Raw genomic sequence first — 23,458 nt, 5'->3', positions numbered from 1 at the left:
GTTAATTAGGAGTGCCCCCTGTCATTGAGGAGAGCCCCCTGTCAATGAGGAGAGCCCCCTGTCAATGAGGAGAGCACCCTGTCAATGAGGAGTCCCAGCTGTTAATTAGGAGTGCCCCCTGTCATTGAGGAGAGCCCTCTGTCAATGTGGAATGTCCCCTGTCAATGCGGAGGGCCCCCTGTCAATGAGGAGTGCCCCATGTGAATGAGGAGTGCCCCCTTTCAATGAGGACAGCCCTCTGTCAATGAGGAGTTCCCTGTGTCAATGAGGAGTGCCCCCCCGTGAATGAGGAGTGCCCCACCGTCAATGAAGAGTGCCCCTCGTCAATGAGGAGTACCCCCACCGTCAATGAGGAGTGCCCCCTGTCAATGAGGAGTGCCCCCTATCACCTAGGGGCGACCGCTGTGAATTAGGAGTGACCCCCTTTCAATTCGGAGTGCCCCCCTGTCAATGAGGGGTGCCCCCTTTCAATGAGGAGTGCCCGCTGTCAATGAGGATTGGCCCTGTCAATTAGGACTCCCCCCTTTCAATTAGGAGTGCCCCATATCAAATACGAGCTCCCCATGTCAATAAGGAGTGCCCCCTGTCAAATAGGAGTGCCTCATGTCAATTAGGAGTGCCCACTGACAAATAGCAGTGCCCCATGTCAATTGGGAGTGCCCCATGTCAATTAAGAGTGCCCCCCGTCAATTAGGAATGCCCCCTGTCAATTGGGAGGCCCCTGTCAATGAGGAATTCCCCTTGTCAATGAGGAGTGCCACTCCGTCAATGAGGAGTGCCCCCCCCCGTCAATCAGGTGTGCCTCACCGTCAATGACGAACGCCACACCCCCGTCAATGACGAGTGCCCCACTGTCAATGAGGAGTGACCCCTAGCCAATGATGCATGCACCACCGTCGATGGGGAGTGCCCGCTGTCAATGACGACTGCCCCCCTGTCAATGAGGAGTGTCCACTGTCGATTAGGTGTGCCCCCTGTCAATATGGAATGCCCCCTGTCAATGAGGAGTTCCCCCTGTCAATGAGGAGTGCCCCCTGACAATGAGGAGTGCTTCCTGTCAATGAGGAGTGTCCCCTGTCAATGAGGAGTGTCCCCTTTCAATGAGGACAGCCCTCTGTCAATGCGGAGTTCCCCGAGTCAATGAGGAGTGCCCCCCGTCAATGAGGAGTGCCCCACCGTCAAGGAAGAGTGCCCCCCGTCAATGAGGAGTGCCCCCACCGTCAATGAGGAGTGCCCCCTGTCAATGAGGAGTGACCCCTGTCAATGAGGAGTGACCCCTGTCAGTTAGGAGTCCCTCCCCGAAAATGACGAGTGCCCCCCATCAATGAGCAGTGCCCCATGTCAATGAGTAGTGCCCTCTGTCAAAGAGTGACCCTGTCAATGAGGAGTGGCACGGTAGCACAGTGGTTCGCACTGCTGCTTCACAGCTCCAGGGTCCTGGGTTCGATTCCCGGCTCGGGTCACTGTCTGTGTGGAGTTTGCACATTCTCCTCGTGTCAGCGTGGGTTTCCTACGGGTGCTCCGGTTTCCTGCCACAGTCCAAAGATGTGCGGGCTAGGTTGATTGGCCAGGTGAAAAACAATTGCCCCTTAGAGTCCTGAGATGCGTAGGTTAGAGGGATTAGCAGGTAAGTATGTGGGGATAGGGCCTGGGTGGGATTGTGGTCGGTGCAGACTCGATGGGCCGAATGGCCTCCTTCTGCACGGTTGGGTTTCTATGATTTCTATGAGTGCCCACTGTCAATAAGGAGTGCCCCCTGTCAACGAGGAATGCCCACTGTCAATGAGGAGTGCCCCCCGTCAACGAGCAATGCCCACTGTCAATGAAGAGTGCCCCCCGTCAATGAGGTGTGCCCCCTTCCAATGAGGAGTGCCCCCTGTCATCGAGGAGTGCCCCCTGTCATCGAGGAGTGCCCCCTGACAATGAGGAGTGCCCCCCCCCGTCTATCAGGAGCACTCCCTGTCAATGAGGTGTGCCCCCTGTCAATGAGAAGCACCCCCGTCAATGAGGAGGGACCCTGTAAATGAGGAGTGTCCCATCGTCAATGAGCAGTGACCGGTGTAAATTAGGAGTGCCCCCCGTCATAAAGCAGTGCACCCCGTCAATGACGAATGCCCCCTGTCAATGAGCAGTGCAGCCCGTCAATGAGGAGTGTCCCCCGCGCCCCGGTCAATGAGGAGTTCCCTCTGTCAATGAGAAGTGCCCCCTGTCAATGAGGAGTGCACCCTGTCAATGAGGAGTCCCAGCTGTTAATTAGGAGTGCCCCCTGTCATTGAGGAGAGCCCCCTGTCAATGAGGAGAGCCCCTTGTCAATGAGGAGTGCACCCTGTCAATGAGGAGTCCCAGCTGTTAATTAGGAGTGCCCCCTGTCATTGAGGAGAGCCCTCTGTCAATGTGGAATGTCCCCTGTCAATGCGGAGGGCCCCCTGTCAATGAGGAGTGCCCCCGTCAATGAGGAGTGCCCCATGTCAATGAGGAGTGCCCCCCGTCAATGAGGAGTGCCCCATGTCAATGAGGGAGCCCCAGCCAATGAGGAGTATCCCCTGTTAATGAGCAGTGCCCCCCTCTATGAAGAGTGCCCCCTGTCAATGAGCAGTGCACCCCGTCAATGAGGAGTGTCCCCCCACCCCACCCCTGTCAATGAGGAGTGCACCCTGTCAATGATGAGTGTCCCCTGTCAATGATGAGTGCCCTCTGTCAATGTGGAATGCTCCTTGTCAATGAGGAGTACACCCTGTCAATGAGGAGTGCCTCCCCGTCTATGAAGAGTGCCACCTGTCAATAAGCAGTGCACCCCGCCAATGAGGAGTGTTCCCCCCCCCGCCCCGGTCAATGAGGAGTTCCCTGTGTCAATGAGGAGTGCCCCCCCGTGAATGAGGAGTGCCCCACCGTCAATGAAGAGTGCCCCATGTCAATGAGGAGTACCCCCACCGTCAATGAGGAGTGCCCCTCGTCAATGAGGAGTACCCCCACCGTCAACGAGGAGCGCCCCCCGTCAAAGAGGAATGCCCCACGTCAATGAGGAGTGCCCCCTGTCAATGACGAGTGCCCAATGTCAACGAGGAGTGCCCCCTGTCAATTAGGAGTGACCCTGTCAATTAGGACTCCCCCCGTCAATGACGAATACCCCCCATCAATGAGGGGTGCCCCCCGCCAATGAGGAATGAGCCTGTCAATGAGGAGTACCTCACGTCAATGAGGAAAGCCCCCTGTCAATGAGGAGGGCCCACTGTCAGTTAGGAGTCCCTCCCCGAAAATGACGAGTGCCACCCATCAATGAGGAGTGCCACATGTCAATGAGTAGTGCCCTCTGTCAAAGAGTGACCCTGTCAATGAGGAGTGCTCACTATCAATAAGGAGTTCCCCTGTCAATGAGGAGTGCCCACTGTCAATGAGGAGTGCCCCCGTCAATGAGCAATGCCCACTGTCAATGAAGAGTGCCCCCCGTCAATGAGGTGTGCACCCCCCGTCTATCAGGAGTACCCCCAGACAATGAGGAGTGCCCCCAGTCAATGAGCAGTGCCCCCAGTCAATGAGGAGCGCCCGCTGTCAACGAGGTATGATCCCTGTCAATGAGGAGTGCCACCCCACCCATCCCCCCTGTCAATGAGGAGTGCACCCTGTCAATGAGGAATCCCAGCGGTTAATTAGGAGTGCCCCCTGCCGATGAGGAGAGCCCCCTGTCAATGAGGAGAGCCCCCTGTCAATGAGGAGTGCCCCCTGTCAATGATGAGTGTCCCCTGTCAATGATGAGTGCCCTCTGTCAATGTGGAATGCTCCTTGTGAATGAGGAGTACACCGTGTCAATGATGAATGCCCCCACATCTATGAAGAGTGCCTCCTGTCAATGAGCAGTGCACCCCGTCAATGAGGAGTGTCCCTCCCCCCCCCCCCCCGCCCCGCCCCGGTCAATGAGGAGTTCCCTCTGTCAATGAGAAGTGCCCCCTGTCAATGAGTAGTGCACCCTGTCAACGAGGAGTGCCAGCTGTTAATTAGCAGTGCCCCCTGTCAATGGGGAGAGCCCGCTGTTAATTATATATGCCCCCTGTCAATGAGGAGTGCCGCAACCCCCCCCCCCCCCCCCGTCTATTAGAGTACCCCACCCATCTATGAGGAGTACCCCCTGGCAATGAGGAGTGCCCACTGTCAATGAGGAGTGCCGCTGTCAATGAGTAGTGCACCCTGTCAATGAGGAGTGCCAGCTGTTAATTAGCAGTGCCCCCTGTCAATGGGGAGAGCCCTCTGTCAATGAGGAGAGCGCCGTATAAATGAGGAGTGCCCGCTGTTAATTATGAATGCCCCCTGTCAATGAGGAGTGCTCCCCCCCCCCGTCTATTAGAGTACCCCACCCATCTATGAGGAGTACCCCCTGGCAATGTGGAGTGCCCACTGTCAATGAGGAGTGCCCTCAGCCAATGAGTGACCCTGCCAATGAGGAGTGCTCCTTGTCAATGAAGAGTGCCCCTTGTCAATGAGGAGTGCCTCTGTCAATGAGGAGAGCCCCCTGTCAATGAGGAGTGCCCTCTGTCAATTAGGAGTGACCCTGTAAATGAGGAGTGCCCCCCCCCCCCCATTAATGAGGAGTCACCTCTGCAAATTAGGATTGTCCCCCGTTAATGGGGAGTGCTCCCCGTAAATGAGCAATGCCCCCGGTCAATGAGGTGTGCCCCCTATCAATGAGGAGTGCCCCCTGTCAACGAGTAGTTGGCCTGTAAATGATGAGTGCGCCCCATCAACGAGGAGCGCCCCCCGTCAAAGAGGAATACCCCACGTCAATGAGGAGTGCCCCCCGTCAATGAGGAGAGTTCTCTGTCAATGAGGAGTGCCCCCTGTCAATGACGAGTGCCCGCTGTCAACGAGGAGTGCCCCCTGTCAATTAGGAGTGACCCTGTCAATTAGGACTCCCCCCGACAATGACGAATACCCCCCATCAATGAGGAGTGCCCCCCGTCAATGAGGAATGAGCCTGACAATGAGGAATGCCCTCTGTCAATGAGGAGTGCTCCCTGTCAATGAGGAGGGCCCCCTGTCAGTTAGGAGTCCCTCCCCGAAAATGACGAGTGCCACCCATTAATGAGGAGTGCCCATGTCAATGAGTTGTGCCCTCTGTCAAAGAGTGACCCTGTCAATGAGGAGTGCCCACTGTCAATGAGGAGTGCCCACTGTCAATGATGAGTGTCCCCTGTCAATGATGAGTGCCCTCTGTCAATGTGGAATGCTCCTTGTCAATGAGGAGTACACCCTGTCAATGAGGAGTGCCCCCCGTCTATGAAGAGTGCCACCTGTCAATGAGCAGTGCACCCCGCCAATGAGGAGTGTTCCCCCCCCCCCCCGCCCCGGTCAATGAGGAGTTCCCTCTGTCAATGAGAAGTGCCCCCTGTCAATGTGTAGTGCACCCTGTCAATGAGGATTGCCAGCTGTTAATTAGCAGTGCCCCCTGTCAATGGGGAGAGCCCTCTGTCAATGAGTAGAGCCCCGTGTCAATGAGGAGTGACCGCTGTTAATTATGAATGCCCCCTGTCAATGAGGAGTGCCCCCACCCCGTCTATTAGAGAACCCCACCCATCTATGAGGAGTGTCCCCTAGCAATGAGGAGTGCCCACTGTCAATGAGGAGTGCCCCTGTCAATGAGTAGTGTACCCTGTCAATGAGGAGTGCCAGCTGTTACTTAGCAGTGCCCCCTGTCAATGGGGAGAGCCCTCTGTCAATGAAGAGAGCCCCCTGTCAATGAGGAGTGCCCGCTGTTAATTATGAATGCCCCCTGTCAATGAGGAGTGCCCCCCCCCCGTGTATTAGAGTACCCCACCCATCTATGAGGAGTACCCCCTGGCAATGCGGAGAGCCCCTGTGAATGATGAGTGTCCGCTGTCAATGAGAAGGACCCCCTGTCAATTAGGAGAGACCCCTGTCAATTAGGAGTCGTCCCCACCCCCGTCAATGACGAGTGGCCCCCTCCCCCCCCCCACCCCATCAATGAGGAGTGTCCCCTGTAAATTAGGAGTGACCCCTGTAAATTTGGAGTCCCTGCCCCGTCGATGAGGAGGGGCTCCTGCCAATGTGGAATGCGCCCTGTCAATGAGGGGCAACCCTGTCAATGAGGAATGCCCTCTGTCAATGAGGAGTGCCCTCAGCCAATGAGTGACCCTGACAATTAGGAGTGCTCCTTGTCAATGAAGAGTGCCCCTTGTCAATGAGGAGTGCCTCTGTCAATGGGGAGAGCCCCCTGTCAATGAGGAGTGCCCTCTGTCAATTAGGAGTGACCCTGTAAATGAGGAGTGCCCCCCCCCCCAAATCAATGAGGAGTCACCTCTGCAAATTAGGATTGTCCCCCGTTAATGGGGAGTGCTCCCCGTAAATGAGCAATGCCCCCGGTCAATGAGGTGTGCCCCCTATCAATGAGGAGTGCCCCCTGTCAACGACATGTGCCCCCTGTCAACGAGTAGTTGGCCTGTAAATGATGAGTGCGCCCCATCTACGAGGAGCGCCCCCCGTCAAAGAGGAATACCCCACGTCAATGAGGAGTGCCCCCTGTCAATGACGAGTGCCCAATGTCAACGAGGAGTGCCCCCTGTCAATTAGGAGTGACCCTGTCAATTAGGACTCCCCCCGTCAATGACGAATACCCCCCATCAATGAGGAGTGCCCCCCGTCAATGAGGAATGAGCCTCTCAATGAGGAGTGCCTCACGTCAATGAGGAAAGCCTCCTGTCAATGAGGAGGGCCCACTGTCAGTTAGGAGTCCCTCCCCGAAAATGACGAGTGCCACCCATCAATGAGGAGTGCCCCATGTCAATGAGTTGTGCCCTCTGTCAAAGAGTGACCGTGTCAATGAGGCGTGCCCACTATCAATAAGGAGTGCCCCTGTCAAGGAGGAGTGCCCACTGTCAATGAGGAGTGCCCCCGTCAATGAGCAACGCCCACTGTCAATGAAGAGTGTCCCCCGTCAATGAGGTGTGCACCCACCGTCTATCAGGAGTAACCCCAGACAATGAGGAGTGCCCCCAGTCAATGAGGAGTGCCCCCAGTCAATGAGGAGCGCCCCCTGTCAACGAGGTGTGATCCCTGTCAATGAGGAGTGCCACGCCACCCATCCCCCCTGTCAATGAGGAGTGCACCCTGTCAATGAGGAATCCCAGCGGTTAATTAGGAGTGCCCCCTGTCGATGAGGAGAGCCCCCTGTCAATGAGGAGTGCCCCCTGTCAATGAGGAGTGCCCCCTGTCAATGATGAGTGTCCCCTGTCAATGATGAGTGCCCTCTGTCAATGTGGAATGCCCCTTGTCAATGAGGAGTACCCCCTGTCAATGAGGAGTGCCCCCACATCTATGAAGAGTGCCCCCTGTCAATGAGCAGTGCACCCCGTCAATGAGGAGTGTCCCCCCCTCGCCCCGGTCAATGAGGAGTTCCCTCTGTCAATGAGAAGTGCCCCCTGTCAATGAGTAGTGCACCCTGTCAACGAGGAGTGCCAGCTGTTAATTAGCAGTGCCCCCTGTCAATGGGGAGAGCCCCCTGTCAATGAGGAGTGCCCCCTGTCAATGATGAGTGTCCCCTGTCAATGATGAGTGCCCTCTGTCAATGTGGAATGCCCCTTGTCAATGAGGAGTACCCCCTGTCAATGAGGAGTGCCCCCACATCTATGAAGAGTGCCCCCTATCAATGAGCAGTGCACCCCGTCAATGAGGAGTGTCCCCCCCCCCGCCCCGGTCAATGAGGAGTTCCCTCTGTCAATGAGAAGTGCCCCCTGTCAATGAGTAGTGCACCCTATCAACGAGGAGTGCCAGCTGTTAATTAGCAGTGCCCCCTGTCAATGGGGAGAGCCCTCTGTCACTGAGGAGAGCCCCCTGTCAATGAGGAGTGCCGCAACCCCCCCCCCCCCGTCTATTAGAGTGCCCCACCGTCAAAAATGAGTGCCCTCCGTCAATGAGGACTGCCCCCCCGTTAATGAGGAGTGCCCCCTGTCAATGAGGAGTGCCCCCTGTCAATGAGGGAGCCCCAGCCAATGAGGAGTACCCCCTGTCAATGAGGAGTGCCCCCCTCTATGAAGAGTGCCCCCCGTCAATGAGGAGTGCCCCCCTCTATGAAGAGTGCCCCCCGTCAATGAGGAGTGCCCCCTATCAATGAGGAATCCCAGCTGTTAATTAGGAGTGCCCCCTGTCAATGAGGAGAGCCCCCTGTCAATGAGGAGAGCCCCCTGTCAATGAAGAGTGCCCCCTGTCAATGATGAGTGTCCCCTGTCAATGATGAGTGCCCTCTGTCAATGTGGAATGCTCCTTGTCAATGAGGAGTCCCCCCCCCCCCCCGTCAATGAGGAGTGTCCCCAACCCCCGCCCCGGTCAATGAGGAGTTCCCTCTGTCAATGAGAAGTGCCCCCTGTCAATGAGGAGTGCACCCTGTCAATGAGGAGTGCCAGCTGTTAATTGGCAGTGCCCCCTGTCAATGGGGAGAGCCCTCTGTCAATGAGGAGAGCCCCCTGTCAATGAGGAGTGCCCGCTGTTAATTATATATGCCCCCTGTCAATGAGGAGTGCCCCCCCGTCTATTAGAGTACCCCACCCATCAATGAAGAGTACCCCCTGGCAATGAGGAGTGCCCACTGTCAATGAGGAGTGCCCCTGTCAATGGAAAGTGCACCCTGTCAATGAGGAGTGCCAGCTGTTAATTAGCAGTGCCCCCTGTCAATGGGGAGAGCCCTCTGTCAATGAGGAGAGCCCCCTGTCAATGAGGAGTGCCCGCTGTTAATTATGAATGCCACCTGTCAATGAGGAGTGCCCCCCCCCGTCTATTAGAGTACCCCACTCATCTATGAGGAGTACCCCCTGGCAATGAGGAGTGCCCGCTGTCAATGCGGAGTGCTCCTGTCAATGATGAGTGTCCGCTGCCAATGAGAAGAACCCCCTGTCAATTAGGAGAGACCCCTGTCAATTAGGAGTCGTCCCCACCCCCGTCAATGACGAGTGCCCCCCCCCCCATCAATGAGGAGTGACCCCTGTAAATTAGGAGTGACCCCTGTAAATTTAGAGTCCCTGCCCCGTCGATGAGGAGGGGCTCCTGCCAATGTGGAATGCGCCCTGTCAATGAGGAGCAACCCTGTCAATGAGGAATGCCCTCTGTCAATGAGGAGTGCCCTCAACCAATGAATGACCCTGACAATGAGGAGTGCTCCTTGTCAATGAAGAGTGCCCCTTGTCAATGAGGAGTGTCTCTGTCAATGAGGAGAGCTCCCTGTCAATGAGGAGTGCCCTCTGTCAATTAGGAGTGACCCTGTAAATGAGGAGTGCCCCCCCCCCCAATCAATGAGGAGTCACCTCTGCAAATTAGGATTGTCCCCCGTTAATGGGGAGTGCTCCCCGTAAATGAGCAATGCCCCCGGTCAATGAGGTGTGCCCCCTATCAATGAGGAGTGCCCCCTGTCAACGACGTGTGCCCCCTGTCAACGAGTAGTTGGCCTGTAAATGATGAATGCGCCCCATCAACGAGGAGCGCCCCCCGTCAAAGAGGAATACCCCACGTCAATGAGGAGTGCCCCCCGTCAATGAGGAGTGCCCCCTGTCAATGACGAGTGCCCGCTGTCAATGAGGAGTGCCCCCTGTCAATTAGGAGTGACCCTGTCAATTAGGACTCCCCCCGTCCATGACGAATACCCCCCATCAATGAGGAGTGCCCCCCGTCAATGCGGAATGAGCCTGTCAATGAGGAGTGCCCTCTGTCAATGAGGACGGCCCCCTGTCAGTTAGGAGTCCCTCCCCGAAAATGACGAGTACCACCCATCAATGAGGAGTGCCCCATGTCAATGAGTAGTGCCCTCTGTCAAAGAGTGACCCTGTCAATGAGGAGTGCTCACTATCAATAAGGAGTGCCCCTGTCAATGAGGAGTGCCCACTGTCAATGAGGAGTGCCCCCCGTCAATGAGCAATGCCCACTGTCAATGAAGTGTGCCCCCCGTCAATGAGGTGTGCCCCCCCGTCTATGTGGAGTACCCCCTGTCAATGAGGTGTGCCCCCTGTCAATGAGGAGTGCCTCCAGTCAATGAGGAGTGCTCCCAGTCAATGAGGAGTGCTCCCAGACAATGAGGAGTGCCCCCAGTCAATGAGGAGTGCCCCCAGTCAATGAGGAGCGCCCCTGTCAACGAGGTGTGATCCCTGTCAATTAGGAGTGCCCCTAGTCAATGGGGAGTGTCTCCTGTCAATGAGGAGAGCCCCCTGTCAATGACGACTGTCCCCTGTCAATGAGGAGAGACCCCTGTCAATTAGGAGTAACCCCGGTCACTTAGGAGTCCAACCCACGTCAATGACGAGTGCCCCCCCAATCAATGAGGAGTGCCCCCTGTCAATGAGGAGGGCCCCCTATAAATGCGGAGGGCCCCTTGACAATGAGGAGTGCCCCCTGTCAATTAGGAGTGCCCCCTGTCAATGAGGAGTGCCCCCTGTCAATGAGGAGTACCCTCTGTCTATGAGGAGTGCCCTCTGTCAATAAGTGATCCTGTCAATGAGGACTCCCCCCTGTCAATGAGGAGGGCCCCCTGTCAATGAGGATTGCCCCCTGTCAATGAGGAGCACCCTCGTCAATGAGGAGTGACCCTGTAAATGAGGAGTGCCCCACCGTCAATGAGCAGTGACCGGTGTAAATTAGGAGTGCCCCCCATCATGAAGCAGTGCACCCTGTCAATGAGGAGTGCCCCCTGTCAATGAGGAGTGCGCCCCCCCCCCGTCAATGAAGAGTGCCCCCTGTCAATGAGCAGTGCACCCCGTCAATGAGGAGTGTCTCCCCCCCCCCCCGGTCAATGAGGAGAGCCCTCTGTCAATGAGAAGTGCCCCCTGTCAATGAAGAGAGCCCCCCGTCAATGAGGTGTGCACCATTTCAATGAGGAGTGCCCCCTGTCATCGAGGGGTGTCCCCTGTCATCGAGGAGTGCCCCCTGACAATGAGGAATGCCGCCTCCCCGTCTATCAGGAGTACCCCCTGTCAATGAGGTGTGCCCCCTGTCACTGAGGAGTGCCCCCAGTCAATGAGGAGTGCCCCCAGTCAATGAGGAGTGCCCCCAGACAATGAGGAGTGCCCCCAGTCAATGAGGACTGTCCCCTGTCAATGAGGAGAGACCCCTGTCAATTAGGAGTAACCCCTGTAAATTAGGAATGACCCCTGTAAATTTGGACTGCCTGGCCCGTCAATGTGGAATGCCCCCTGTCAATGAGGAGGGCCCCCTATAAATGCGGATTGCCCCTTGACAATGAGGAATGCCCCCTGACAATTAGGAGTGCCCCCTGTCAATTAGGAGTGCCCCCTGTCAATGAGGAGTGCCCTCTGTCAATGAGGAGTGACCTCTGTCAATGAGGATTGACCCTGTCAATGAGGAGTGGCCTCTGTCAAGAAGTGATCCGGTCAATGAGGAGTGCCCCCTGTCAATGAGGAGTGCTCCGTGTCAATGAGGAGTGCCCTCTGTCAATGAGGAGTGCCCCGTTTCAATTAGGAGTGATCCCTGTCAATTAGGGGTGTTGCCTGTCAATTAGAAGTGATCCCTGTCAATGAGGACTGCACCTTGTCAATGAGGACTGCTCCCCCCCCCATCTATGAGGAGTGCCCCCTGTCAATGATGAGTGCCCCCTGTCAATGAGGAGTGCCCCCTGTCAATGAGGAGTGCCCCCTATCAATGAGGGGTACCCCCTATCAATGAAAGGTGTCCCCTATCAATGAGGAGTGACCCCTGTCAGCGAGGAGTGCCCCCTGTCAATGAGGAGCGACCCTGTAAATGAGGAGTGCGCCCCATCAATGAGGAGCTCCCCCATCAATGAGGATTACCCCCGTCAATGAGGAGTGCCCCCCGTCAATGAGGAGTGACCCTGTCAATGAGGAGTGACCCCTGTCAATGAGGAGTGACCCGTGGCAATGAGGACTGCCCCCTGTCTTTGAGGAGTGCCCTCCGTCAATGAGGAGTGCCCCCAGTCAATGAGGAGTGTCTTCTGTCAATGAGGAAAGCCCCCTGTCAATGGGGAGGGCCCCCTGTAAATGCGGAGGGCTCCCTGACAATCAGGAGTGCTCCCTGTCAATGAGGAGTGCCCCCTGTCATTGAGAAATGACCCCTGTCAATGAGGAGTGACCCCTGTGAATGAGGAGTGCCCTCTGTCGAAGAGTAACCCTGTCAATGAGGAGTGCCCTCTGTCAATGAGTGACCGTGTCAATGAGGAGTGCCCTTTGTCAATAAGGAGTGCCCCCTGTCAATGAGGAGTGCCCCCTGTCAATGAGGAGTGCCCCCTCCCCGCCGTCAATGAGGAGTCACCTCTGCAAATTAGGAGTGCCCCCCGTCAATGAGGAGTGCCCCCCGTCAATGGGCAATGCACCCTGTCAATGAGCAATGCCCCCGTCAATGAGGTGTGCCCCCTGTCAATGAGGAGTGCACCGCTGTCTACGAGGAGTAACCCATGTCAATGAGGTGTGGCCCCTGTCAATGGGGAGTGCCCGCAATCAATCAGGAGTACCCCTGTCAATGAGGAGAGCCCCCTGTCAATTAGGAGTGACCCCTGTCAATTAGGCGTGACCCCTGTAAATTTGGACTGCCTGACCCGTCAATGTGCAATGCCCCCTGTCAATGAGTAGGGCCCACTATAAATGCAGAGGGCCCCCTGACAATGAGGAATGCCCCCTGTCAGTTAGGTGTGCCCCCTGTCAATTAGGAGTGCCCCCTGTCAATAAGGAGTGCCCTCTGTCAATGAGGAATGCCCTCTGTCAATGAGGAGTGCCCTCAGTCAATGAGTGATGCTGTCAATGAGGAGTACCCCTTGTCAATGAGGAGCGCCCCTTGTCAATGAGGAGAGCCCTCTGTCAATGAGGAGTGACCCTGTAAATGATGAGTGTCAATGAGAAACCTTTGATTTCCAAAACTGTGTTCACTATTTCCAGCCAGCCATCCGTAAAAAATAAATTGGATTGTCAATGAACACTTCATTCATGTTCCCATTGCCCAGGAATAGGCTGAAATGGTGTCGCAGATTTAACAGTTTTAACACTGCAGATCAGTCTCCTAAGTAAACACTTAAAAGAAGAAAGTTGCTGGCGAATCTGGCCTCCATGTACTCCAAAGCAACGATAATCGTGTTTGTTGATGTCTGTCAGTACATCAGAAATAGGGGCATGAGTAGCATCCACGCGGCTTGAGTAAAAGACATAAAAGTAAAATAGAAAATGTCTTGAAAATCTCAGCATTTGTCGAGAGAGAACAAAGACAACGTTTCGATCAGGATGACATCCCGTCAGGATGCAGAATCTCGACACGGAAATATAGAAGCTAGAAGGGTCGTTCGGCCCTCCGAGACTGTTCCGCCATTCATTTTGATCTTGGCTGATCATCAAATCGTGATCCCCCTTCCACCCATACCCCTGGATCCCTTTCGCCCCAAGAGCGAAAAGTAATTTCTTCTTGAAATCAAACAAAGTTTGACTTCAACTAAATTGTGTGGTAGTGAATTCAACTCATTCAGCACCCTGTGGTTGAAGAAATGTCCCGAAACGTTGCTTCTATTCTCTGTGCCCAGATGCTGTCAGACCTGCTGTGATTTTCCAGCGTTTTTGCTTTTGTTTCAGATTGCAGGGTCCACGGTCGGTTGCATTTATTTTTATATACAAATTGTAATGCTGCTTGCAGTGTTTCATTGGTGCCGTGGCGTAGTTGGTTGAAGCGCCTGTCCAGTAAACAGGAGATCCTGAATTCTAATCTCAGCGGCACGTTCGTATGCGTGGCGTTTCGCCGTTTTGCAACAAACTCACACTTGCTGCGAGACGCCGCAACTTGACCGTCATCCAGTTCGACGGCAGGAAAAGAAGACCAGAGGCGCATTTTGGCTGTGCCGGCCATCAAGCACCGATGAAACTGGATGAATTTTGCTGGAAGCGAGTTCTGCAATTGTCATTCGCGTGTGAGGAATTGGTTAAAGTGAAGCGAAATTGAACGACATCTCAAACATTTGCGTTCAGGCTTGAAGATAAGCCACGCCCGAACAGGGACAAGAACCCTGGACCCTCAGATTAAAGGTCTGATGCTCTCCCGACTGAGCTATCCGGGCTCCTGCCTGCTCATCTTTTCCCTCCGTTCAACTGGCCGCGCTCGAGAGGAGAGAAGCTTGGAAGAGAGTTCATTTTTTAATGTGGCTGGAGAAGTGTCATGTTATCCACGTTAAATTCAAGATGAGTATTTCGCCTCACTTTCTCAATGTCCAAAATTCAAGTCGTGTTTAGAATTTCATCGATTTGGCATCACAACGTCCTTATCAAATCATCCCCACTTTACGTGCTGCCTCTCTCGTTCCTATATTGCGTCCAAAAGTAAGTCAACGGTGGTCCTGGTCGTTCATGCACTTGTCTAGTAGGCTGATATTCCTGAGTTCAATTCTCCGTGGTACTTGTTTCTGCATTTCACGTTGTACAATTTGAAGTACATCACCATCTCTCTGAGGACCACCAGTTTCAGTGTCCTGCATTCTGCAGCAGAAAGTGTCCCTTTGGCACATCGAGTCTGTTCGGGCCATCAAGCACGTGTCGGTTCTATCTAAACATTGACTCTTATTCTCTGCACAGATCTTCAAACTATTAACGACGACTTTTGTTCATATGTATATCGTCGACAAATGATTTGCCGCAGCTTTAATCAAATTGATTTCCAAAACTGTGTTCTCTATTTCCAGCAAGCCATCCGTGAAAAGGAAATTGGATTGTCAATGAACACTTCATTCGGCAGCATGTTCCCATTGCCCAGGAATAGGCTGAAATGGTTTCGCAGATTTAACAGTTTTAACACTGCAGATCAGTCTCCTAAGTACCCAGTAAAAAGAAGAAAGTTGCTGGCGAATCTGGCCTCCATGTACTCCCAAGCAACGATAATCGTGTTTGTTGATGTCTGTCAGTACATGAGAAATAGGGGCATGAGTAGCATCCACTTAGCTTTCGTAAAGACATAAAAGAAAATGTCTTGAAAATCTCAGCATTTGCCGAGAGAGAACAAAGACAACGTTTCGAGTCAGGATGACATTCCGTCAGGATGCAGAATCTCGACATGGAAATATAGAAGCTAGAAGAGTCGTCCGGCCCTCCGAGACTGTTCCGCCATTCATTTAGATCATGGCTGATCATCAAATCGTGATTCCCCTTCCTCCCATACCCCTGGATCCCTTTAGCCCCAAGAGCGAAAAGTAATTTCTTCTTGAAATCAAACAAAGTTTGACTTCATATAATTGTGTGGTAGTGAATTCAACTCATTCAGCACGCTGTGGTTGAAGAAATGTCCCGAAACGTTGCTTCTGTTCTCTGTGCCCAGATGCTGTCAGACCTGCTGTGATTTTCCAGCGTTTTTGCTTTTGTTTCAGATTGCAGGGTCCACGGTCGGTTGCGTTTTTTTTCATCTGCAAATTGTAATGCTGCTTGCAGCGTTCCACTGGCGCCGTGGCTTAGGTGGTTAAAGCGCCTGTCTCGTAAACTGGAGATCCTGAGTTCGAATCTCAGCGGCACCGTCGTGTACGTGGCGTTTCGCCGTTTCGCAACAAACTCACTCTTGCTGTGAGACGCCGCAACTTGACCCTCACCCAGTTCGACAGCAGGAAAAGAAGACCAGAGGCGCATTTTGGCTGTGCCGGCCATGAAGCACCGATGAAAATAGGTGAATTTTGCTGGTAGCGACTTCTGCAATTGTCAATCGCGTGTGAGGAATTGGTTCAAGTGAAGCGAAATTGAACTGCATCTCAAACAGATGCGTTCAGGCTTGAAGATAAGTTACGCCCGAACAGGGACTTGAACCCAGGACCTCAAATAAAAAGTCTGATGCTCTACCGACTCAGCTATCCGGGCTCCAGAATGCCAATCATTTCCCTCCGTTGAACTAGCCGCGCTCTCGAGGAGAGAAGCTTGGAAGAGAGTTCACTTTTTAATGTGGCTGGGGAAGTGTCATGTTATCCACGTTAAATTCAAGATGAGTATTTCGCCTCACTTTCTCACTGTCCAAAAGACAAGTCGTGCTTAGAATTTCATCGATTTGGCACCACAACGACCTCATCAAATCATCCCCACTTTACTTGCTGCCTCTCTCGTTCCTATATTGCGTCCAAAAGTAATTCAACGGTGGTTCAGTTCGTTCATGCACTTGTCTAGTCGGCTGATATTCCTGAGTTAAAATCTCCGTGGTAATTGTTTATGCATTTCACGTTGTACAATTTGAAGTACATCACCATCTCTCTGAGGACCACCAGTTTCAGTGTCCTGCATTCTGCAGCAGAAAGTGTCCCTTTGGCACATCGAGTCTGTTCGGGCCATCAAGCACGTGTCGGTTCTATCTAAACATTGACTCTTATTCTCTCTGCACAGATCTTCAAACTATTAACGACGACTTTTGTTCATATGTGTATCGTTGACAAATGATTTGCCGCAGCTTTAATCAAATTGATTTCCAAAACTGTGTTCTCTATTTCCAGCAAGCCATCCGTGAAAAGGAAATTGGATTGTCAATGAACACTTCATTCGGCAGCATGTTCCCATTGCCCAGGAATAGGCTGAAATGGTTTCGCAGATTTAACAGTTTTAACACTGCAGATCAGTCACCTAAGTACCCAGTTCAAAGAAGAAAGTTGCTGGCGAATCTGGCCTCCATGTACTCCCAAGCAACGATAATCGTGTTTGTTGATGTCTGTCAGTACATGAGAAATAGGGGCATGAGTAGCATCCACTTAGCTTTAGTAAAGACATAAAAGTAAAATAGAAAATGTCTTGAAAATCTCAGCATTTGCCGAGAGAGAACAAAGACAACGTTTCGAGTCAGAATGACATTCCGTCAAATTGCAGAATGTCGACATGGAAATATAGAAGCTAGAAGGGTCGTCCGGCCCTCCGAGACTGTTCCGCCATTCATTTTGATCTTGGCTGATCATCAAATCGTGATCCCCCTTCCTCCCATACCCCTGGATCCCTTTAGCCCCAAGAGCGAAAAGTAACTTCTTCTTGAAATCAAACAAAGTTTGACTTCAATGAAATTGTGTGGGAGTGAATTCAACTCATTCAGTACCTTGTGGGTGAAGAAATTCCCCGAAACGTTGTTTCTGTTCTCTGTGCCCAGGTGCTGTCAGACCTGCTGCGATTTTCCAGCATTTTTGCTTTTGTTTCAGATTGCAGGGTCCACGGTCGGTTGCATTTATTTTTATATACAAATTGTAAGGCTGCTGGGGCCGTTCCATTGGCGCCGTGGCTTAGTTGGTTAAAGCGACTGGTGTAATAAACAGGCGATTCTGAGTTCGAATCTCAGCGGCACCTTCGTATGCATGGCGTTTTGCAACACAGTCACTCTTGCTGTGAGACGCCGCAACTTGACCCCCATCCAGTGAGACAGCAGGAAAAGAAGACCAGAGGCGCATTTGGCTGTGCGGGCCATCAAGCACCGATGAAAATGGATGCATTTTGCTGGTGCGACTTCTGCAATTGTCAATCGCGTGTGAGGAATTGGTTAAAGTTAAGCGAACTTGAACAACATCTCAAACAGTTGCGTGCAGGCTGGATGAAAAGCTCCGCTCGAACAGGGACTTGAACCCAGGACCCTCAAATAAAAAGTCTGATGCTCTACCGACTGAGCTATCCGGGCTCCAGAATGCCAATCATTTCCCTCCGTTGAATTAGCCGCGCTCGAGAGGAGAGAAGATTGGAAGAGAGTTCATTTTTAATTTGGCAGGGGAAGTGTCATGTTATCCACGTTAAATTCAAGATGAGTATTTCGCCTCACTTTCTAAATGACCAAAAGTCAAGTCGTGCTTAGAATTTCATCGATTTGGCACCACATCAACCTCATCAAATCATCCCCACTTTACGTGCCGACTCTCTCGTTCCAATATTGCGTCCATAAGACCATAAGACATAGGAGCGGAAGTAAGGCCATTCGGCCCATCGTGTCCACTCCACCATTCAATCATGGTTGATTTCAACTCCATTTACCCGCTCTCTCCCCATAGCCCTTAATTCCTCGAGAAATCAAGAATTTATCAATTTCTGTCTTGAAGACGCTCAACGTCTCGGCCTCCACAGCCCTCTGTGGCAATGAATTCCACAGACCCACCACTCTCTGGCTGAAGAAATTTCTCCTCATCTCTGTTCTAAAGTGACTCCCTTTTATTCTAAGGCTGTGCCCCCGCGTCCTAGTCTCCCCTGTTAATGGAAACAACTTCCCTACGTCCATCCTATCTAAGACGTTCATTATCTTGTAAGTTTCGATCAGATCTCCCCTCAACCTCCTAAACTCCAACGAATAGAATCCCACGATCCTCAGACGTTCATCGTATGTCAGGCCTACCATTCCTGGGATCATCCGTGTGAATCTCCGCTGGACCCGCTCCAGTGCCAGTATCTCCTTCCTGAGGTGTGGGGCCCAAAATTGCTCACAGTACTCCAAATGGGGCCTAACCAGTGCTTTATAAAGCCTCAGAAGTACATCCCTGCTTTTGTATTCCAAGCCTCTTGAGATAAATGACAACATTACATTTGCCTTCTTAATTACGGACTCAACCTGCAAGTTTACCTTTAGAGAATCCTGGACTAGGACTCCCAAGTTCCTTTGCACTTTAGCATTATGAATTTTGTCACCGTTTAGAAAATAGTCCATGCCTCTATTCTTTTTTCCAAAGTGTACGACCTCGCACTTGCCCACGTTGAATTTCATCAGCCACTTCTTGGACCACTCTCCTAAACTGTCTAAATCTTTCTGCAGCCTCCCCACCTCAATACTACCTGCCCCTCCACCTATCTTTGTATCATCGGCAAACTTGGCCAGAATGCTCCCAGTCCCGTCATCTAGATCGTTAATATATAAAGAGAACAGCTGTGGCCCCAACACTGAACCCTGCGGGACACCACTTGTCACCGGTTGCCATTCTGAGAAATAACCTTTTATCCCAACTCTCTGCCTTCTGTCTGACAGCCAATCGTCAATCCATGTTAGTACCTTGCCTCGAATACCATGGGCCCTTATTTTACTCAGCAGTCTCCCGTGAGGCACCTTGTCAAAGGCCTTTTGGAAGTCAAGATAGATAACATCCATTGGCTCTCCTTGGTCTAACCTATTTATTATCTCTTCAAAGAACTCTAACAGGTTTGTCAGGCACGACCTCCCCTTACTAAATCCATGCTGACTTGTCCTAATCCGACCCTGCACTTCCAATAATTTAGAAATCTCATCCTTAACGATGGATTCTAGAATTTTGCCAACAACTGAGGTTAGGCTAATTGGCCTATAATTTTCCATCTTTTTTCTTGTTCCCTTCTTGAACAGTGGGGTTACAACAGCGATTTTCCAATCCTCTGGGACTTTCCCTGACTCCAGTGACTTTTGAAAGATCATAACTAACGCCTCCACTATTTCTTCAGCTATCTCCTTTAGAACTCGAGGATGTAGCCCATCTGAGCTCGGAGATTTATCAATTTTCAGACCTTTTAGTTTCTCTTGCACTTTCTCCTTTGTGATGGCAACCATATTCAACTCTGCCCCCTGACTTTCCTGAATTGTTGGGATATTACTCATGTCTTCTACTGTGAAGACTGACGCAAAGTACTTATTAAGTTCCTCAGCTATTTCCTTGTCTCCCATCACTAGATTACCAGCGTCATTTTGGAGCGGCCCAATGTCTACTTTTGCCTCCCGTTTGTTTTTAATGTATTTAAAGAAACTTTTACTATCATTCCTAATGTTACTGACTAGCCTACCTTCATATTTGTTCCTCTCCTTCCTTATTTCTCTCTTTGTTATCCTCTGTTTGTTTTTATACCCTTCCCAATCTTCTGACTTCCCACTACTCTTTGCCACATTATAGGCTCTCTCTTTTGCCTTGATGCATTCCCTGACTTCCTTTGTCAGCCATGGCTGCCTAATCCCCCCTCTGATAACCTTTCTTTTGTTTGGGATGAACCTCTGCACTGTGTCCTCAATTACTCCCAGAAACTCCTGCCATTGCTGTTCTACTGTCTTTCCCACTAGGCTCTGCTTCCAGTCGATTTTTGTCAGTTCCTCCCTCATGCGCCTGTAATTACCTTTATTTAACTGTAGAACCTTCACATCTGATTCTGCCTTCCTTCTTTCAAATTGCAGACTGAATTCTACCATATTATGATCACTGCTTCCTAAGTGTTCCCTTACTTTAAGATCTTTTATCACGTCTGGCTCATTACATAACACTAAGTCCAGAATAGCCTGTTCCCTCGTGGGCTCCATCACAAGCTGTTCCAAAAAGCCATCCTGTAAACATTCAATGAATTCCCTTTCTTTGGGTCCACTGGCAACATTATTTACCCAGTCCACCTGCATATTGAAATCCCCCATGATCACTGTGACCTTGCCTTTCTGACATGCCCTTTCTATTTCGTGGTGCATTTTGTGTCCCTGGTCCTGACCACTGTCAGGAGGCCTGTACATAACTCCCATTATGGTTTTTTTGCCTTTGTGGTTCCTCAACTCTACCCACACAGACTCCACATCGTCTGACCCTATGTCGTTTAGTGCTACTGATTTAATTTCATTTCTAATTAACAAGGCAACCTCGCCCCCTCTACCCACCTCTCTGTCTTTTCGATAGGTTGTGAATCCCTGGATGTTTAACTGCCAGTCCTGAACCCCCTGCAACCACGTCTCTGTGATGCCTACCACATCATACCTGCCAGTCACAATCTGGGCCACAAGCTCATCTACCTTGTTCCGGACACTGCGGGCATTTAAATATAGCACCTTTAATTCCCTATTGACCGTCCCTTTTTGTTTTCGTAGTGTGGTGGACCTTGGTTTACTGAGCCTTTCCAGACACTGTGTCATATTTTGTGAGATGGGGACTATCGTAACCTCTCCTGAGTGCTGTCTTTTCGTGATTTTTTGTAATCCTAAGCAGCTACGCTTCCCACTGATTCCTTCACCTCTTGGTTCCCTGACTTTCCCTTCCCCCCCAATCTCTAGTTTAAAGTCTTATTGACCACCCCATTTACTCTCTTCACCAGAACACTGATCCCAGCTCGGTCCAGGTGGAGACCATCCCAACGGTATAGGTCCCCCCTGCCCCAAAACTGATGCCAGTGTCCCATGAAAAAGAACCCCTCTTTCCCACACCACTCTTTCAGCCACGTGTTAACTTCCCTTATTCTTGCCTCCCAATGCCAATTTGCACGTGGCTCGGGCAGTAATCCGAAGATTATGACCCTTGAGGACCTGTTTTTTAATTTGAATCCTAGCTCTTTATAATCTCCAAACAGGTCCTCTTTCCTAGACTTGCCTATGTTGTTGGTACCAACATGGACCACAACAACTGGATCCTCCCCCTCCCTCTCCAGTATCCTTTCAAGCCGGTCAGAGATGTCCCGCACCCTAGCACCGGGCAGGCAACATACCATGCGGGACACTCTATCCTGCTCACAAAGGATACTATCTATCCCCCTGATAATAGAATCCCCTACAACTACAAAAGTAAGTCAACAGTGGTTCAGTTCGTTCATGCACTTGTCTAGTAGGCTGATATCACTGAGTTGAAATCTCCGTGATACTTGTTTATGCAATTCACGTTGTACAATTTGAAGTGACTCAATATCTCACTGAGGACCACCAGTTTCAGTGTCCTGCATTCTGCAGCATAAAGTGTCCCTTTGACACATCGAGTCTTTTCCGGCCATCAAGAACGTGTCGATTCTATCTAAACATTGACTCTTTTTCTCTATGCACAGCACTTCAAACTGTTAACGACGACTTTTGTTCATATGTACATCGTTGACAAATGATTTGCCGCAGCTTTAATCCATTTGATTTCCAAAACTGTGTTCTCTGTTTCCAGCAAGTCATCCGTGAACAAGAAATTGGATTGTCAATGAACACTTCATTCGGCAGCATGTTCCCATTGCCCAGGAATAGGCTGAAATGGTTTCGCAGATTTAACAGTTTTAACACTGCAGATCAGTCTTCGAAGTACCCAGTTCAAAGAAGAACGTTGCTGGCGAATCTGGCCTCCATGTACTCCCAAGCAACGATAATCGTGTTTGTTGATGTCTGTCAGTACATGAGAAATAGGGGCATGAGTAGCATCCACTTAGCTTTAGTAAAGACATAAAAGTAAAATAGAAAATGTCTTGAAAATCTCAGCATTTGCCGAGAGAGAACAAAGACAACGTTTCGAGTCAGGGTGGCATTCCGTCAGGAAGCACCATCTCGACATGGAAATATAGAAGCTAGAAGGGTCGTCCGGCCCTCCGAGACTGTTCCGCCATTCATTTTGATCTTGGCTGGTCATCAAATCGTGATTCCCCTTCCTCCCATACCCCTGGATCCCTTTAGCCCCAAGAGCGAAAAGTAATTTCTTCTTGAAATCAAACAAAGTTTGACTTCAATTAAATTGTGTGGTAGTGAATTCAACTCATTCAGCACCCTGTGAGTGAAGAAATGTCCTGAAACGTTGTTTCTGTTCTCTGTGCCCAGATGCTGTCAGACCTGCTGTGATTTTCCAGCGTTTTTGCTTTTGTTTCAGATTGCAGGGTCCACGGTCGGTTGCGTTTTTTTTCATCTGCAAATTGTAATGCTGGTTGCAGCGTTCCATTGGCGCCGTGGCTTAGTTGGTTAAAGCGCCTGTCTAGTAAACAGGAGATCCTGAGTTCGAATCCCAGCGGCACCTTCGTGGACGTGGCGTTTCGCCGTTTTGCAACAAACTCACTCTTGCTGTGAGACGCCGCAACTTGACCCACACCCAGTTCGACAGCAGGAAAAGAAGACCAGAGGCGCATTTTGGCTCTGCCGGCCATGAAGCACCGATGAAAATAGGTGAATTTTGCTAGTGGCGACTTCTGCAATTGTCAATCGCGTGTGAGGAATTGGTTAAAGTGAAGCGAAATTGAACCACATCTCAAACAGTGGAGTTCAGATTTGAAGATAAGCTACGCCCGAACAGGGATTTGAACCCTGGACCCTCAGATTAAAAGTCTGATGCTCTACCGACTGAGCTATCCGGGCTCCTGACTACGACTCGTTTCCCTCCGTTCAACTGGCCGCGCTCTCGAGGAGAGAAGCTTGGAAGAGAGTTCATTTTTTCAATTGGCTTGGGAAGTGTCATGTTATCCACGTTAAATTCAAGATGACTATTTCGCCTCACTTTCTCAATGTCCAAAATTCAAGTCGTGCTTAGAATTTCATCGATTTGGCAGCACAACGTCCTTATCAAATCATCCCCAATTTACGTGCTGCCTCTCTCGTTCCTAAATTGCGTCCAAAAGTATGTCAACGGTGGTCCAAGTCGTTCATGCAATTGTCCAGTAGGCTGATAGTCCTGAGTTCAATTCTCCGTGGTACTTGTTTCTGCATTTCACGTTGTACAATTTGAAGTAAATCACCATCTCTCTGAGGACCACCAGTTTCAGTGTCCTGCATTCTGCAGCAGAAAGTGTCCATTTGGCACATCGAGTCTGTTCCGGCCATCTAGCACGTGTCGGTTCTA

General features: G+C 51.2%; 6 non-coding genes across 6 annotated transcripts; 2 read left to right on the top strand and 4 right to left on the bottom strand.

Annotated features, from left to right (window-relative positions):
* Window positions 1–13,977: 13,977 nt before the first annotated feature.
* Window positions 13,978–14,050, bottom strand: trnak-uuu (transfer RNA lysine (anticodon UUU)). Its single transcript has one exon. It is a non-coding gene; the product is annotated as a tRNA-Lys (tRNA).
* A 1,366-nt stretch (window positions 14,051–15,416) lies between these two features.
* On the top strand, window positions 15,417–15,490 carry trnat-cgu (transfer RNA threonine (anticodon CGU)). Its single transcript has one exon. It is a non-coding gene; the product is annotated as a tRNA-Thr (tRNA).
* Window positions 15,491–15,752: 262 nt separating this feature from the next.
* Window positions 15,753–15,824, bottom strand: trnak-uuu (transfer RNA lysine (anticodon UUU)). Its single transcript has one exon. It is a non-coding gene; the product is annotated as a tRNA-Lys (tRNA).
* A 1,704-nt stretch (window positions 15,825–17,528) lies between these two features.
* Window positions 17,529–17,601, bottom strand: trnak-uuu (transfer RNA lysine (anticodon UUU)). The gene has a single exon. It is a non-coding gene; the product is annotated as a tRNA-Lys (tRNA).
* A 4,967-nt stretch (window positions 17,602–22,568) lies between these two features.
* trnat-agu (transfer RNA threonine (anticodon AGU)) lies at window positions 22,569–22,642 on the top strand. The gene has a single exon. It is a non-coding gene; the product is annotated as a tRNA-Thr (tRNA).
* Window positions 22,643–22,904: 262 nt separating this feature from the next.
* Window positions 22,905–22,977, bottom strand: trnak-uuu (transfer RNA lysine (anticodon UUU)). Its single transcript has one exon. It is a non-coding gene; the product is annotated as a tRNA-Lys (tRNA).
* Window positions 22,978–23,458: the final 481 nt, after the last annotated feature.

The sequence above is a fragment of the Mustelus asterias genome, chromosome 16, assembly GCF_964213995.1.
Source record: "Mustelus asterias chromosome 16, sMusAst1.hap1.1, whole genome shotgun sequence".
NCBI lineage: Eukaryota > Metazoa > Chordata > Chondrichthyes > Carcharhiniformes > Triakidae > Mustelus > Mustelus asterias.
Note: the sequence above shows the minus strand (reverse complement) of the source record. Positions and strands in the feature narration are given on the sequence as shown.